A 13,696-nucleotide genomic window follows, 5' to 3' on the forward strand; every position below is an offset into this window, starting at 1 on the left:
TCTAGCTTTCGTGTTGCCTGCTTTAAGCTGTGCATTTGTGAATTGTACCATGGAGGTCGGCTCCTCTGATTCACTGCCTTCTATTTCAAAGGGGCAACTGTATCTAGTATCCTACGCAGTGAGGCGGCAGAATCGTCAACTAAATAATCAATTTGCACAGGAGTAAGATGGCTACTCACCATAGTATTGACACATGGTGGTGAAAAAGATGAAGAAATAATTTCTTTAAATGTATTCACAGCATTTTCAGATAAACATCTGCTGTAGTGGAATTTTTTCCTAACTGCTGTATAGTCCGTTATTGTAAATTCAAATGTTATTAGAAAATGGTCAGACAGAAGAGAATTATGAGGAAATACTATTAAATTATCAGTTTCAATGCCATATGTAAGGACAAGGTCTAACGTGTGACTAAAACAATGAGTGGGTTTATTTACATTTTGGGAAAAACCAATTGAATCTAATAATGAATTAATCGCAGTGCTCAGACAGTTACTGTCAGCATCTACATGAATGTTAAAGTCACCCACTATAATGACTTTATCTGTACTAAGCACTAAATCAGATAGAAAATCAGAAAATTCAATCAAAAACTCTGAATAAGGGACTGGAGGACGGTACACGATAACAAATAATAGTGGTTTTTGAGTTTTCCAGTTTGGGTGTGAAAGGCTAAGAGTAAGACTCTCAAATGAGGTATAACTATGTTTAGGTCTAGGAATTATTGATAAGCTAGAGTGAAATATTGCTGCTACTCCTCCACCTCGGCCTGTGCATCTAGGAACATGATAATTAATATGACTTTGGGGGGTTGACTCATTTAAACTGACATATTCTTCCTGCTGCAACCACGTTTCAGTGAGACAAAATAAACCAATTTGATGATCATTTATCAAGTCATTTACTAACAAAGATTTAGAAGAGAGAGATCTGATGTTTAATAATCCACATTTAAAAGTTTTGGGTTTTGGTTCAGTATGAGCAGTTGTATTACCCAAAGGGTTCGAGTCCAATCTGGTGTGGTTCAAAGCAGAGTGGCGCAGCGGAAGCGTGCTGGGCCCATAACCCAGAGGTCGATGGATCGAAACCATCCTCTGCTAACTGTGTTTTGTAAGCTGACTTAGGGCCTTTACAACCTTTTAGTAAAGTGAACCAGATACAGAAAGTACATATTCACCTACTGTACAATTCCAGATGCATATGAGCTTGGGAATGCAATTTTTGTATATTTCACATTCTTTTCTCTGCTCTTTCAAATGCTTTCCTCCATCTTACTATACTAACTGCTTTTATTGTCATTATTGTGTTACCCAAAGGGTTCGAGTCCCATCTGGGGTGGTTGACAGCAGAGTGGCTCAGCGGAAGCGTGCTGGGCCCATAACCCAAAGGTCGATGGTTCGAAACTATCCTCTGCTAACTGTGTTTTGTAAGCTGACTTAGGACCTTTACAACCTTTTAGTAACGTGAACCAGATACAGAAAGTACATATTCACCTACTGTAATATTCCAGATGCATATCAGCTTGGGAATGCAATTTTTGTATATTTCACATTCTTTTCTCTGCTCTTTCAAATGCTTTCCTCCATCTTACTATACTAACTGCTTTTATTGTCATTATTGTGTTACCCAAAGGGTTCGAGTCCAATCTGGGGTACAATGCCAGTTTCATATCAGCATGGCATTCTAGTTTCTACGTGTTTCACATCTTTTTCTTTGCACTTTTAAAAATTTCCCTTCTACTCACTATATCTACTGCATTTGGGGCCATTATTGTGTTACCCAAAGCCAACATGGCATGGCTCACATTATGCTCTGTATAGGAAGCAACTGTTTGGTGGAAGAACTGATGAGTAAAGGTGTTTGAGATGCCCCAGTGGCCTATTGGATAAGGCACTGGCCTCCTAAGCCAGGGATTGTGGGTTCAAGTCCTATCTGGGGTGGTTGACAGCAGAGTGGTACAGCGGAAGCGTGCTGGACCCATAACCCAGAGATCGATGGATCGAAACCATCCTCTGCTAACTGTGTTTTGTAAGCTGACTTAGGGCCTTTGCAACCTTTTAGTAAACTGAACCAGATACAGAAAGTAAATATTCACCTCCTGTACAATTCCAGATGCATATCAGCTTGGGAATGCAATTTTTGTATATTTCAAATTCCTTTCTCTGCTCTTTTAAATGGTTTCCTCCATCTTACTATACTAACTGCTTTTATTGTCATTATTGTGTTACCCAAAGGGTTCGAGTCCAATCTGGGGTACAATGCCAGTTTCATATCAGCATTGGAAACTAGTTTCTATGTGTTTCACATCTTTTTCTTTGCACTTTTAAAAATTTCCCTTCTACTCACTATATCTACTGCATTTGGGGCCATTATTGTGTTACCCAAAGGGTTCGAGTCCAATCTGGTGTACAATGCCAGTTTCATCTCAGCATGGCAATCTAGTTTCTACGTATTTCACATCTTTTCCCTTCTACTCACTATATCTACTGCATTTGGGGCCATTACTGTGTTACCCAAAGCCAACATGGCATGTCTCACATTATGCTCTGTATAGGAAGCAACTGTTAGTTGGAAGAACTGAGGAGTAAAGGTGTTTGTGATGCCCCAGTGGCCTAATGGATAATGCACTGGCCTCCTAAGCCAGGGATTGTGGGTTCGAGTCCCATCTGGGGTGGTTGACAGCAGAGTGGCGCAGCAAAAGCGTGCTGGGCCCATAACCCAGAGGTCAATAGATTGAAACCATCCTTTGCTAACTGTGTTTTGTAAGCTGACTTAGGGCCTTTACAACCTTTAAGTAAAGTGATCCAGATACAGAAAGTACATATTCACCTACTGTAATATTCCAGATGCATATCAGCTTGGGAATGCAATTTTTGTATATTTCACATTCTTTTCTCTGCTCTTTCAAATGCTTTCCTCCATCTTACTATACTAACTGCTTTTATTGTCATTATTGTGTTACCCAAAGGGTTCGAGTCCAATCTGGCGTGGTTGAAAGCAGAGTGGCGCAGCGGAAGCGTGCTGGGCCCATAACCCAGAGGTCAATAGATTGAAACCATCCTTTGCTAACTGTGTTTTGTAAGCTGACTTAGGGCCTTTACAACCTTTAAGTAAAGTGATCCAGATACAGAAAGTACATATTCACCTACTGTAATATTCCAGATGCATATCAGCTTGGGAATGCAATTTTTGTATATTTCACAGTCTTTTCTCTGCTCTTTCAAACGCTTTCCTCCATCTTACTATACTAACTGCTTTTATTGTCATTATTGTGTTACCCAAAGGGTTCGAGTCCAATCTGGGGTACAATGCCAGTTTCATATCAGCATGGCAATCTAGTTTCTACGTGTTTCACATCTTTTTCTTTGCACTTTTAAAAATATCCCTTCCACTGTTATGCTGATGATACCCAGCTATATTTATATATGGAACCAGATGAAAATAATCAGTTAATAAAGCTTCAAGCATGCCTACAAGACATAAAGGCCTGGATGTCCCACAATTTTTTACTTTTAAACTCAGACAAAACTGAATTCATAGTATTTGGGCCCAAAAATCTCAGAGATATGATGTCCAACCATATTGTTACACTAGATGGCATAAGCCTGGCCTCCAGTACTACTGCAAGGAACCTTGGAGTTATGTTTGATCAGGATCTGTCCTTTAACTCACATATAAAACAAATCTCTAGAACAGCCTTCTTCCACCTACGGAACATTGCCAAAATTAGGAGCATCCTGTCTCAAAGTGATGCCGAAAAACTGGTCCATGCATTTGTTACCTCTAGGTTTGACTACTGTAATTCCCTACTTTCAGGATGCCCCAGTAACTCCCTAAAGAGCCTGCAATTAATCCAAAATGCTGCAGCAAGAGTGCTGACTGGAACTAGCAAGAGAGATCATATTTCACCTTCACTAGCTTCTCTCCATTGGCTTCCAATTAAATGTAGAATAGAATTTGAAACCCTGCTTCTTACATATAAAGCTCTGAATGGTCAGGCTCCATCATATTTAGAAGACCTCATAGCACCATATCATCCCAGTAGACCACTTTGCTCTCAGAATGCAGGCCTACTTGTGGTTCCCAGAATTTCCAAAAGTAGAATGGGAGGTAGAGCCTTTAGCTATCAAGCTCCTCTCTTGTGAAACCAGCTCCCAGTTCAGATTCGGGAAGCAGACAGCCTCTCTACTTTTAAGTCTAGGCTTAAAACCTTCCTTTTTAATAAAGCATATAGTTATTTATAGTTATGCTGCCATAGGCTTAGACTGCTGGGGGACCCACCCCCCAATGCACTGAGCTCCTTTCCTCCTCTTGACCATCTCTCCTCTCCTCTCATCCCGCAATTGTCACCACTGTATGTCATTAACTCTGTGTGTTCTCTCCCGTAGTTGTCTTTGTCATCCTCTGTCCCCTTCTCTCTGTCCCTTTCTGCAGGTGTCCCCCGGCTTTGAAGCTGTGTGTCTTCCAGCGTGAAGCTACTGGTCCTACCAATCTGCCCAATGTTTTGTTGTTGCTTTTTGTTGCTCTGTTCTTTTCCCTCTCCCCTTTCCACTCACCCCAACCGGTCGAGGCTGATGGCCGTCCACCCTGAGCCTGGTTCTGCTGGAGGTTTCTTCCGTTAAAGGGAGTTTTTCCTCTCCACTGTTGCCTATGGCTTGCTCCAGGGGGAATTGTTGGGTTCTCTTTATATATCTTTATAATCTTGACTTTATTCTGTAAAGTGCCCTGAGATGACTTTGTTGTGAATTGGCACTATATAAATAAAGTTGAATTGAATTGAACTCACTATATCTACTGCATATGGGGCCATTATTGTGTTACCCAAAGCCAACATGGCATGTCTCACATTATGCTCTGTATAGGAAGCAACTGTTTGGTGGAAGAACTGATGAGTAAAGGTGATTGAGATGCCCCAGTGGCCTAATGGATAAGGCACTGGCCTCCTAAGCCAGGGATTGTGGGTTCAAGTCCCATCTGGGGTGGTTGACAGCAGAGTGGCGCAGCGGAAGCGTGCTGGGCCCATAACCCAGAGGTCGATGGATCGAAGCCATCCTCTGCTAACTGTGTTTTGTAAGCTGACTTAGGGCCTTTACAACCTCTTAGTAAAGTGAACCAGATACAGAAAGTACATATTCACCTACTATACAATTCCAGATGCATATCAGCTTGGGAATGCAATTATTGTATATTTCACATTCTTTTCTCTGCTCTTTCAAATGCTTTCCTCCATCTTACTATACTAACTGCTTTTATTGTCATTATTGTGCTACCCAAAGGGTTCGAGTCCAATCTGGGGTACAATGCCAGTTTCATATCAGCATGGCAATCTAGTTTCTACGTGTTTCACATCTTTTTCTTTGCACTTTTAAAAATTTCCCTTCTACTCACTATATCTACTGCATTTGGGGCCATTATTGTGTTACCCAAAGCCAACATGGCATGTCTCACATTATGCTCTGTCTAGGAAGCAACTGTTTGGTGGAAGAACTGATGAGTAAAGGTGTTTGAGAGGCCCCAGTGGCCTAATGGATAAGGCACTGGCCTCCTAAGCCAGGGATTGTGGGTTCAAGTCCCATCTGGGGTGGTTGACAGCAGAGTGGCGCAGCGGAAGCGTGCTGGGCCCATAACCCAGAGGTCGATGGATCGAAACCATCCTCTGCTAACTGTGTTTTGTAAGCTGACTTAGGGCCTTTGCAACTTTTTAGTAAAGTGAACCAGATACAGAATGTACATATTCACCTACTGTACAATTCCAGATGCATATCAGCTTGGGAATGCAATTTTTGTATATTTCACATTCTTTTCTCTGCTCTTTCAAATGCTTTCCTCAATCTTACTATACTAACTGCTTTTATTGTCATTATTGTGTTACCCAAAGGGTTCGAGTCCAATCTGGTTTGGTTGAAAGCAGAGTGGCGCAGCAGAAGTGTGCTGGGCCCATAACCCAGAGGTCGATGGATCGAATCCATCCTCTGCTAACTGTGTTTTGTAAGCTGACTTAGGGCCTTTACAACCTCTTAGTAAAGTGAACCAGATACAGAAAGTACATATTCACCTACTGTACAATTCCAGATGCATATCCGCTTGGGAATGCAATTATTGTATATTTCACATTCTTTTCTCTGCTCTTTCAAATGCTTTCCTCCATCTTACTATACTAACTGCTTTTATTGTCATTATTGTGCTTCCCAAAGGGTTCGAGTCCAATCTGGGGTACAATGCCAGTTTCATATCAGCATGGCAATCTAGTTTCTACGTGTTTCACATCTTTTTCTTTGCACTTTTAAAAATTTCCCTTCTACTCACTATATCTACTGCATTTGGGGCCATTATTGTGTTACCCAAAGCCAACATGGCATGTCTCACATTATGCTCTGTCTAGGAAGCAACTTTTTGGTGGAAGAACTGATGAGTAAAGGTGTTTGAGATGCCCCAGTGGCCTAATGGATAAGGCACTGGCGTTGAGTGAGGATTTTTAACTATAAGCTTCATCAAAAAGGAAAGTTTTAAGCCTAGTCTTAAAAGTAGAGAGGGTGTCTGCTCCCCGAATTTGGATTGGAAGCTGGTTCCACAGGAGAGGAGCTTGATAGCTAAAGGCTCTGCCTCCCATTCTACTTTTGCAAACTCTGGGAACCACAAGTAGGCCAGTATTTTGGGATCGAAGTGGTCTAATTGGGCGATACAGGACTATGAGATCTATTAAATATGATGGAGCTTGACCATTAAGAGCTTTGTATGTAAGGAGGAGGGTTTTGAACTCTATTCTAGATTTTATGGGAAGCCAATGAAGAGAAGCTAGTGAAGGTGAAATATGATCTCTCTTTCCTAATCCAGTCAGCACTCTTGCTGCAGCATTTTGGATTAATTGAAGGCTTTTTAGAGAGTTATTAGGACACCCCAGAAGTAGGGAATTACAGTAGTCCAACCTAGAAGTAACAAATGCATGGACAAGTTTTTCGGCATCACTTTGAGACAGGATGCTTCTAATTTTAGCAATGTTCCGTAGGTGGAAGAAGTCTGTTCTAGACATTTGTCTTTTATGTGACGTAAACGCCAAATCTTGGTCAAAGATAACTCCTAGGTTCCTCACCGTAGTACTAGAGGCCAAAGTTATGTCATCTAGAGTAACTATATTGTTAGACAGCATATTTCTCATGTTTTTAGGCCCAAAGAGGATGATTTCAGTTTTGTCTGAATTTAGAAGTAGGAAATTGTAGGACATCCAGTTCTTTATGTCTTTTAGACATGCTTCAAATTTGACTAATTGGTTAGTATCTTCTGGTTTCACAGATAAATAGAGCTGGGTATCATCTGCATATCAGTGGAAGTTTATGGAATGTTTCCTAATGATTTTGCCTAAAGGTGACATGTAGAGATTAAAAAGTATTGGTCCTAACACAGAGCCCTGTGGAACTCCATAGCTGACTTTGGTGCATAAAGAAGAGTCATCATTAACATGAACAAGTTGGAATCTGTCTGACAGATAAGATTTAAACCAATGTAATGTGGTTCCTTTAATCCCAAATCCATGTTCTAGTCTCTGTAATAAAATGTTGTGGTCAATGGTGTCAAATGCGGCACTAAGGTCTAGTAAGACGAGTACAGACACAAGTCCATTATCTGAAGCCAGGAGAAGATCATTGGAGACTTTTACCAGTGCTGTTTCTGTACTGTGATGAGCTCTAAATCCTGACTGAAAGTCTTCATACAAATTATTCCTGTAAAGGTGATCACATAATTGTTTTGCAACTACTTTTTCAAGGATTTTAGAAATAAACGGGAGATTTGATATTGGTCTATAGTTGGCTAAATCCCCTGGATCAAGACAAGGTTTTTTAAGTAATGGTTTGATTACAGCAACTTTATAGGCCTTTGGTACATAGCCAGTTTCTAAAGATAGGTTAATCAAATCTAATATGAAAGTGTCTATTAAAGGTAGAACATCTTTAAGCAATTTGGTTGGAACAGGGTCTAAAAGACATGTTGTTAGTTTTGAGGAGGCGGTAGTTGAACTTAGCTCAGTGAGATCTATGGGTGAAAAGCAGTCTAAGATGGATTGGGGCCTTATTGAGGATTCTATAGCTGTTGTACATGAAGATCTAGCCGTAATATTTGTAGGGAGGATCTGGTGAATCTTTTCCCTAATGGCTACAATTTTACTAGTAAAGAAAGTCATAAAGTCATTGCTGCTCAAAGTTAAGGGAATACTAGGCTCAACAGAACTATGGCTCTTAGTCAGCCTGGCTACAGTGCTGAACAGAAACCGGGGGTTGTTCTTGTTTTCCTCTATTAATGCGGAATAATATGCTGTTCTGGCATCACGGAGAGCTTTTTTGTATGTTTTTAAACTGTTTTTCCAGGCTAACCGGGATTCTTCTAAATTAGTGGAACGCCACTTCCTCTCTAGCTTTCGTGTTGCCTGCTTTAAGCTGTGCATTTGTGAATTGTACCATGGAGGTCGGCTCCTCTGATTCACTGCCTTCTATTTCAAAGGGGCAACTGTATCTAGTATCCTACGCAGTGAGGCGGCAGAATCGTCAACTAAATAATCAATTTGCACAGGAGTAAGATGGCTACTCACCATAGTATTGACACATGGTGGTGAAAAAGATGAAGAAATAATTTCTTTAAATGTATTCACAGCATTTTCAGATAAACATCTGCTGTAGTGGAATTTTTTCCTAACTGCTGTATAGTCCGTTATTGTAAATTCAAATGTTATTAGAAAATGGTCAGACAGAAGAGAATTATGAGGAAATACTATTAAATTATCAGTTTCAATGCCATATGTAAGGACAAGGTCTAACGTGTGACTAAAACAATGAGTGGGTTTATTTACATTTTGGGAAAAACCAATTGAATCTAATAATGAATTAAACGCAGTGCTCAGACAGTTACTGTCAGCATCTACATGAATGTTAAAGTCACCCACTATAATGACTTTATCTGTACTAAGCACTAAATCAGATAGAAAATCAGAAAATTCAATCAAAAACTCTGAATAAGGGACTGGAGGACGGTACACGATAACAAATAATAGTGGTTTTTGAGTTTTCCAGTTTGGGTGTGAAAGGCTAAGAGTAAGACTCTCAAATGAGGTATAACTATGTTTAGGTCTAGGAATTATTGATAAGCTAGAGTGAAATATTGCTGCTACTCCTCCACCTCGGCCTGTGCATCTAGGAACATGATAATTAATATGACTTTGGGGGGTTGACTCATTTAAACTGACATATTCTTCCTGCTGCAACCACGTTTCAGTGAGACAAAATAAACCAATTTGATGATCATTTATCAAGTCATTTACTAACAAAGATTTAGAAGAGAGAGATCTGATGTTTAATAATCCACATTTAAAAGTTTTGGGTTTTGGTTCAGTATGAGCAGTTGTATTACCCAAAGGGTTCGAGTCCAATCTGGTGTGGTTCAAAGCAGAGTGGCGCAGCGGAAGCGTGCTGGGCCCATAACCCAGAGGTCGATGGATCGAAACCATCCTCTGCTAACTGTGTTTTGTAAGCTGACTTAGGGCCTTTACAACCTTTTAGTAAAGTGAACCAGATACAGAAAGTACATATTCACCTACTGTACAATTCCAGATGCATATGAGCTTGGGAATGCAATTTTTGTATATTTCACATTCTTTTCTCTGCTCTTTCAAATGCTTTCCTCCATCTTACTATACTAACTGCTTTTATTGTCATTATTGTGTTACCCAAAGGGTTCGAGTCCCATCTGGGGTGGTTGACAGCAGAGTGGCTCAGCGGAAGCGTGCTGGGCCCATAACCCAAAGGTCGATGGTTCGAAACTATCCTCTGCTAACTGTGTTTTGTAAGCTGACTTAGGGCCTTTACAACCTTTTAGTAAAGTGAACCAGATACAGAAAGTACATATTCACCTACTGTAATATTCCAGATGCATATCAGCTTGGGAATGCAATTTTTGTATATTTCACATTCTTTTCTCTGCTCTTTCAAATGCTTTCCTCCATCTTACTATACTAACTGCTTTTATTGTCATTATTGTGTTACCCAAAGGGTTCGAGTCCAATCTGGGGTACAATGCCAGTTTCATATCAGCATGGCATTCTAGTTTCTACGTGTTTCACATCTTTTTCTTTGCACTTTTAAAAATTTCCCTTCTACTCACTATATCTACTGCATTTGGGGCCATTATTGTGTTACCCAAAGCCAACATGGCATGGCTCACATTATGCTCTGTATAGGAAGCAACTGTTTGGTGGAAGAACTGATGAGTAAAGGTGTTTGAGATGCCCCAGTGGCCTATTGGATAAGGCACTGGCCTCCTAAGCCAGGGATTGTGGGTTCAAGTCCTATCTGGGGTGGTTGACAGCAGAGTGGTACAGCGGAAGCGTGCTGGACCCATAACCCAGAGGTCGATGGATCGAAACCATCCTCTGCTAACTGTGTTTTGTAAGCTGACTTAGGGCCTTTACAACCTTTTAGTAAACTGAACCAGATACAGAAAGTAAATATTCACCTCCTGTACAATTCCAGATGCATATAAGCTTGGGAATGCAATTTTTGTATATTTCAAATTCCTTTCTCTGCTCTTTTAAATGGTTCCCTCCATCTTACTATACTAACTGCTTTTATTGTCATTATTGTGTTACCCAAAGGGTTCGAGTCCAATCTGGGGTACAATGCCAGTTTCATATCAGCATTGGAAACTAGTTTCTATGTGTTTCACATCTTTTTCTTTGCACTTTTAAAAATTTCCCTTCTACTCACTATATCTACTGCATTTGGGGCCATTATTGTGTTACCCAAAGGGTTCGAGTCCAATCTGGTGTACAATGCCAGTTTCATCTCAGCATGGCAATCTAGTTTCTACGTATTTCAAATGCTTTCCTCCATCTTACTATACTAACTGCTTTTATTGTCATTATTGTGTTACCCAAAGGGTTCGAGTCCAATCTGGGGTACAATGCCAGTTTCATATCAGCATGGCAATCTAGTTTCTACGTGTTTCACATCTTTTTCTTTGCACTTTTAAAAATATCCCTTCCACTGTTATGCTGATGATACCCAGCTATATTTATATATGGAACCAGATGAAAATAATCAGTTAATAAAGCTTCAAGCATGCCTACAAGACATAAAGGCCTGGATGTCCCACAATTTTTTGCCCCATGTGAAATATGCCCCAGTGGCCTAATGGATAATGCACTGGCCTCCTAAGCCAGGGATTGTGGGTTCGAGTCCCATCTGGGGTGGTTGACAGCAGAGTGGCGCAGCAAAAGCGTGCTGGGCCCATAACCCAGAGGTCAATAGATTGAAACCATCCTTTGCTAACTGTGTTTTGTAAGCTGACTTAGGGCCTTTACAACCTTTAAGTAAAGTGATCCAGATACAGAAAGTACATATTCACCTACTGTAATATTCCAGATGCATATCAGCTTGGGAATGCAATTTTTGTATATTTCACATTCTTTTCTCTGCTCTTTCAAATGCTTTCCTCCATCTTACTATACTAACTGCTTTTATTGTCATTATTGTGTTACCCAAAGGGTTCGAGTCCAATCTGGCGTGGTTGAAAGCAGAGTGGCGCAGCGGAAGCGTGCTGGGCCCATAACCCAGAGGTCAATAGATTGAAACCATCCTTTGCTAACTGTGTTTTGTAAGCTGACTTAGGGCCTTTACAACCTTTAAGTAAAGTGATCCAGATACAGAAAGTACATATTCACCTACTGTAATATTCCAGATGCATATCAGCTTGGGAATGCAATTTTTGTATATTTCACATTCTTTTCTCTGCTCTTTCAAATGCTTTCCTCCATCTTACTATACTAACTGCTTTTATTGTCATTATTGTGTTACCCAAAGGGTTCGAGTCCAATCTGGGGTACAATGCCAGTTTCATATCAGCATGGCAATCTAGTTTCTACGTGTTTCACATCTTTTTCTTTGCACTTTTAAAAATATCCCTTCCACTGTTATGCTGATGATACCCAGCTATATTTATATATGGAACCAGATGAAAATAATCAGTTAATAAAGCTTCAAGCATGCCTACAAGACATAAAGGCCTGGATGTCCCACAATTTTTTACTTTTAAACTCAGACAAAACTGAATTCATAGTATTTGGGCCCAAAAATCTCAGAGATATGATGTCCAACCATATTGTTACACTAGATGGCATAAGCCTGGCCTCCAGTACTACTGCAAGGAACCTTGGAGTTATGTTTGATCAGGATCTGTCCTTTAACTCACATATAAAACAAATCTCTAGAACAGCCTTCTTCCACCTACGGAACATTGCCAAAATTAGGAGCATCCTGTCTCAAAGTGATGCCGAAAAACTGGTCCATGCATTTGTTACCTCTAGGTTTGACTACTGTAATTCCCTACTTTCAGGATGCCCCAGTAACTCCCTAAAGAGCCTGCAATTAATCCAAAATGCTGCAGCAAGAGTGCTGACTGGAACTAGCAAGAGAGATCATATTTCACCTTCACTAGCTTCTCTCCATTGGCTTCCAATTAAATGTAGAATAGAATTTGAAACCCTGCTTCTTACATATAAAGCTCTGAATGGTCAGGCTCCATCATATTTAGAAGACCTCATAGCACCATATCATCCCAGTAGACCACTTTGCTCTCAGAATGCAGGCCTACTTGTGGTTCCCAGAATTTCCAAAAGTAGAATGGGAGGTAGAGCCTTTAGCTATCAAGCTCCTCTCTTGTGAAACCAGCTCCCAGTTCAGATTCGGGAAGCAGACAGCCTCTCTACTTTTAAGTCTAGGCTTAAAACCTTCCTTTTTAATAAAGCATATAGTTATTTATAGTTATGCTGCCATAGGCTTAGACTGCTGGGGGACCCACCCCCCAATGCACTGAGCTCCTTTCCTCCTCTTGACCATCTCTCCTCTCCTCTCATCCCGCAATTGTCACCACTGCATGTCATTAACTCTGTGTGTTCTCTCCCGTAGTTGTCTTTGTCATCCTCTGTCCCCTTCTCTCTGTCCCTTTCTGCAGGTGTCCCCCGGCTTTGAAGCTGTGTGTCTTCCAGCGTGAAGCTACTGGTCCTACCAATCTGCCCAATGTTTTGTTGTTGCTTTTTGTTGCTCTGTTCTTTTCCCTCTCCCCTTTCCACTCACCCCAACCGGTCGAGGCAAATGGCCGTCCACCCTGAGCCTGGTTCTGCTGGAGGTTTCTTCCGTTAAAGGGAGTTTTTCCTCTCCACTGTTGCCTATGGCTTGCTCCAGGGGGAATTGTTGGGTTCTCTTTATATATCTTTATAATCTTTACTTTATTCTGTAAAGTGCCCTGAGATGACTTTGTTGTGAATTGGCACTATATAAATAAAGTTGAATTGAATTGAACTCACTATATCTACTGCATATGGGGCCATTATTGTGTTACCCAAAGCCAACATGGCATGTCTCACATTATGCTCTGTATAGGAAGCAACTGTTTGGTGGAAGAACTGATGAGTAAAGGTGATTGAGATGCCCCAGTGGCCTAATGGATAAGGCACTGGCCTCCTAAGCCAGGGATTGTGGGTTCAAGTCCCATCTGGGGTGGTTGACAGCAGAGTGGCGCAGCGGAAGCGTGCTGGGCCCATAACCCAGAGGTCGATGGATCGGAACCATCCTCTGCTAACTGTGTTTTGTAAGCTGACTTAGGGCCTTTACAACCTCTTAGTAAAGTGAACCAGATACAGAAAGTACATATTCAC

The 13,696-nt window shown here is 40.9% G+C and overlaps 3 non-coding genes across 3 annotated transcripts; all 3 read left to right on the forward strand.

The window, feature by feature from the left end:
• The first annotated feature begins 4,909 nt into the window (after positions 1 to 4,909).
• On the forward strand, positions 4,910 to 4,982 carry trnar-ccu (transfer RNA arginine (anticodon CCU)). Its single transcript has one exon. It is a non-coding gene; the product is annotated as a tRNA-Arg (tRNA).
• A 529-nt stretch (positions 4,983 to 5,511) lies between these two features.
• On the forward strand, positions 5,512 to 5,584 carry trnar-ccu (transfer RNA arginine (anticodon CCU)). The gene has a single exon. It is a non-coding gene; the product is annotated as a tRNA-Arg (tRNA).
• Positions 5,585 to 13,468: 7,884 nt separating this feature from the next.
• Positions 13,469 to 13,541, forward strand: trnar-ccu (transfer RNA arginine (anticodon CCU)). The gene has a single exon. It is a non-coding gene; the product is annotated as a tRNA-Arg (tRNA).
• Positions 13,542 to 13,696: the final 155 nt, after the last annotated feature.

Source organism: Channa argus, unplaced genomic scaffold (genome assembly GCF_033026475.1).
Source record: "Channa argus isolate prfri unplaced genomic scaffold, Channa argus male v1.0 Contig013, whole genome shotgun sequence".
Taxonomy (NCBI): domain Eukaryota; kingdom Metazoa; phylum Chordata; class Actinopteri; order Anabantiformes; family Channidae; genus Channa; species Channa argus.